Source organism: Belonocnema kinseyi, chromosome 7 (assembly GCF_010883055.1).
Source record: "Belonocnema kinseyi isolate 2016_QV_RU_SX_M_011 chromosome 7, B_treatae_v1, whole genome shotgun sequence".
Lineage (NCBI taxonomy): Eukaryota > Metazoa > Arthropoda > Insecta > Hymenoptera > Cynipidae > Belonocnema > Belonocnema kinseyi.
The window spans coordinates 112991495-112996403 of record NC_046663.1 but is presented as its reverse complement, the minus strand read 5'-3'; positions in this window follow the sequence as shown (position 1 = coordinate 112996403).

The window sequence follows — 4909 nt, the reverse complement described above, 5'->3', positions numbered from 1 at the left end:
TGCTTTTAGTTCGGCCACATACTTGTAGAGGCGCGGTATGTACTGATTAGTTTCTCCACATACTTATTATATATTTGGTCGCGCCAAATTATAGTGCATTTGAAATAAAAAATGGTAATAATCTAACTTTACTTTATAAGTGAATGAAAAAATAATTTTAATTTAATAGAAAAATCTGAAAATACAGTTAACTTTTATTTAAATTTAAATACGCTCAGCAAAATGTCTGGTTTAATCAACCAGAGTTGTGGTTAAATATTCCCTTACTATTTTTTCTGGTTAAATTAATAAAAATTCTGAAAAGTAAGCTATAATATCCTTATAGACCTGGAAAAATGTCTTCTGAAATGTTGAAATTTTTAATATTTGTGAATTTAGTGGTATATGAGTTTTTTCACAACTGTAAATTCTCAGTTTAGCTAAGGCCATGTTATAAATATGAAACATGAAAGAGTTCCTAATTCCTTGTTTTCTTAAATTTTTACCTAGTTTTTAATTTCGGTAAAAAAGTGTAGAACCCAGAAGGAGAAAAATAATTAAGCATGATGTATATTTAAACAGATAAACTCGTTTATTATAATCTTTGTTTATAACGTCGGTTGGTTTCTTACTTTCAACGGCGTTGTCTTAATCTATTTCTTAAGGATCTTACAATGTGGTTCAATCTTACGAAAGTGACAATTGATATTGACGACATTCATTGCGGTTTTACATGGCAATAATTCAGTCTTATTATACTGAGTTAATACTAAAATCAAATTTGTTCAAAAGAGTCTCTTTGGATTTCTCTATACAATGTTTAAAGTATTCCTTAATAAAGGAAGTTGGTCGGAGCCTGAGCAGCGTATCTGAGTATGTATAATCAGATTACGAAGTCTCGGAGCCTGATCAGCGTACCCGAGGAAATAATAATCAATATAAATACAAGATTTCGGAGCCTGAGCAGCGTACCCGAGCAAAATGAGATCAAGTAAAATGTAGTCTCTCGGAGCCTGGATGGCGTGCCCGCGCAATATAAGATCAATTAAAAATGCAGTCATTCGGAGCCTGAGCAGCGTACCCTAGTAAATAAATCAATAACACAATTCCTCTGAGCCTTAGAAGCGTGCCTGAGCAAATAATAACAATAAGATCAATTTGCAATGTCTCGGAGCCTGATTAGCGTACCCGAGTAAATAATAATCAATATAAATACAAGATTTTGGAGTCTGAGCAGCGTATCCGAATAATCAATAAAGATTAAATACAATATCTCGTAGCCTATGCAGTGTACCCGAGGAAAACAATATAAATCAAATACAATGTCTCAGAGCCTGTGCAGCGTACCCGAGAAAATAAAATAATACAATATAAAAAAAACAATATAAATGGCGAGGAACCTTTGCAGGCGTACCGAAGCAACAAAAGGGATATAAAAATAATATAGAGTCTGGAATAGCGTACCTAGATGAATCGAAACTGCGGACCTCTATTCTTCAAGACCAACAGCTCTGAGGAATAATTCCGTATGCGTGGACGACGGATTCCCGTTGTCTACTCGAGTGGTACTGAATTGCCTCAGGCTTGCCTTCTTATAGCAGTTACTGCCGAGGTAGACAGTGGGGGAGTTTCTGCGACGCTTCCTATTGTGATTTCGCGCAGCTATTCTCGTAGTCCCTCGCCTACCGTAAGGCTTCACGCGTGTCGAGCTTTCCAGTGTATTCGGGTTGCCTAGTGGCAGGCGTAGATAAAAGTGACCGTTTCAAACATTTTTTCAAATTGAAATAAGAAGTAGCTCAATCTTACAAAAATGCCATGGTCCCTCATACTCCAAAAATCTTAGTTTAACAAAAAATATAAGTTTGCTTAAATTTTTTTATTAGCATTTAATACTAAAACTCGACACAAAAATTACCATAAGTTTTGTACAAATGTGCCAAATCTTTAATTTGCTATAATTTAACATTTTTGACCTCGTTTCACAACCCGAGGGCCAGCACCATTTTTGATAGCAAAAAGTCATTAAAGTATTATATTTCTACACTTGTGATAACACGTGGTATCTTTTTACGTTTAAATATGAGCTATTTCCGTTCTTCTAAGATTTCGTATTTTTGGTCCATCCCAGGCCTTGCGTTTAGCAACATTAATTTAGTATTTTTGTTGTTTTAATGTCTGAGGTAATTACATTTTTCAAACCGCAATCATGAAAAATAATATAAATCAATGCTAGAAATGCACAGAACTGTTATGTACTTTAACAGCCTATATTTTTTCAAGAATTTGATCCCGTTTTTATTTTATTTTCTTTGTAATAAATATATAGGCTTTCTTAGTTTTTTATTTAGTCTCATTTAATTATTTCCTTTACTTCTTTTTTTTGAATTTATTGAGAAAAATAAGTTGAAACTTATAAATTTCTCCACCGGTCATGTATCGAAAATATATTTTCCAGGTGGTCGATTAAGCTCAGGCGGTAGCACGTCGTGCATTTTACTTGTTTAACTATTTCCATATTTAATTCTATTCAAAATGTTTAATTGTGCAAAAATAATAATTTCAAACGCTTTCCTTTAATAAAAAACTTGCTTTTTGAAATTTTTCGTCATCAAATTTATTTTCTAATAATTTAAATATTTCATTAACTTTCATTTTTGTGTATAACATTTTAAAGGTTTATGCATTATAAAAAATTATTATTATTTTTTTATTATTTATTTTACGCATTATATAAATTAATGACCTCATTAACAAAAAAAGGTTTTTTGAGAAAAAGAACGACCATCATGCAAAAAACCCCACTTTTTATTTGAAAAGGGCAATAATAAATTTTATTTCTTGCATAATTAAAAAAATTTTTGTAAGGAATTTCATATTTGAATAAAATTATGAATCGAACCAAAAAGTACATTATCTGGCACTTTATTGTTAGACTTGTTTTTTCAAAAATTGTATACTTCTTTTCAAATATCTTTATTAAAATTTTAATAAACAAAATATTGAGTCTATTAAATTAAAAATGAAGATATTTGAAAATTATTTACGCCTAGCGTTATAATGCTTAAAGCCTTTTGTTCTTTAAAAATCAATATATTCCAATCAAGATTTTTTTCTTACTTCTTTAATCTTTTAAACAAGAACAAGAAAAAATATTTTCCTGTAATGAATAAGTGACGAACTTTTTTTTATCAAATCATATTTTTTCTTATGTGATAAGCCGTGGTTATTTCTGCCGTCTTGGAGAAAAAATTTACTCTCTAAAGTTTGACGTAAGGGTCATTTTCGCGTTGCAGCGTATACTTAAAGAAGCCTTACGTCAAAGCGAAGATAGTGAGTTTCTTCATCCAAACAGCAGATTTGGCTTAACCCATTTTTCCTTCTCGAAGCATAGTTCACCTTGGCGCAAGGAGTATTTCCTAAATTAAATTTTTAACGTAAAAATAAAAAAGGGTGTCTGCAAAAATGTAATTTTTCCTCAATTATTCAAATTAAAAAAAAGGTTTGAAAGTGTAAAATTAAAAATGTGAAGCATTAAAAAAATTCTGAATTTAAAAATCAAATCTTAAACAATTAAAAAGTTCAACATTGAAATTTAATTTGGTTTTGAATACAAACGTTTAATTTCGTAATATTGACAACTGTAAGCCTTCTAACTTGATTAGGCCAATTTTTCACGAGGTTTGAAATTTAATAATTTGCTCATTGTAGCTTTAAATTATTTATATCCTAATGCTGCCAAAAAATGTATTGCAGGATTAATAGTAATTTTATTTGAAACGTATAAAATTAAATAATTTCAATCGACATGTTATACTCTAAGAATATTTGAAATATTACAAATACTAACATTTTGAATTTAAAATTTATAAACTATTTTCTTTTAATAATAATTATTTGATTTTTATGCTTGTAAAAGAAAATAATTATACTGTCATTTCTATTGTTTTCATTTAAAATTCCTCTCATTAAGAACCTTTTAATTTCAAAGGCTTTGAAGTCATAATCAAATTTTTGAAACTGAATAATTTAGAAATGAATAATTATTTAATTGCTAATATACTTGTAATTTGAAATAAAATGGTGGAATCATGAAGTATTTCCATGAAAAATAATTATGCTGAAATTTAAACGCTTCCTTTAATATTTTCACATTGTCGACTTCTGAAAACTTTCAAACCAAAAATTTTAGAAATATATGTCTGAACACTTTCAACAAATGCATAATTCTAATTTGAAATCAAGAGAGTTTTAATGCATTTCAAAAAGTAACCCCTCCTACCGCCCATAACTTGATGCGATATCAAATAATATATTGCATTACAGATTCCAGACTTTTCGTTGGATTTTGTATACTGTTCAAATCAATTTAATTTGCTTAATATAATGTTACACAATTCATGATACTCCGGGTGATTGGGCTCAGCAAACTATGTAGGGATTATTTTAATATAATTTCTGCTCTAGATCCATTCTTTATTATAAAAATAAAGGAAATTTTTTTTTCAAATTTCTCCAGCTTATTTGAATGAATTGAATTAGCTAAATTTTATTTAAATTTGTAATTTAACTAAATTTTAAGTTTAGATTGAAAAAATATTTTTCGAAATTTCATTAAAACTCTAAAGTACGAAAAGAATTGTTTAAAATCTATTGATTTATTATCTCGAAATTTTAAAATAATAATAATAAATAGAATATTTTTAGGCTTTTTTAAATTTTAATATGATTAAGTAATTCAGTGTGCACCATTTTTGGCCTACATGCCGTACAGGAACAGAAAATTACGTTCGGTTTGGAATTCAACAACGTTCGGTGTGCGTCCCAGCCCCTCCCGCCCGCTGACGTTTTGGAGGACGCGGTTGCCATAGAAACGTCGAAAAGTTGAAGAGGGCAGCACCTCGATATAATCGAAAATGTAGTTAGATATACG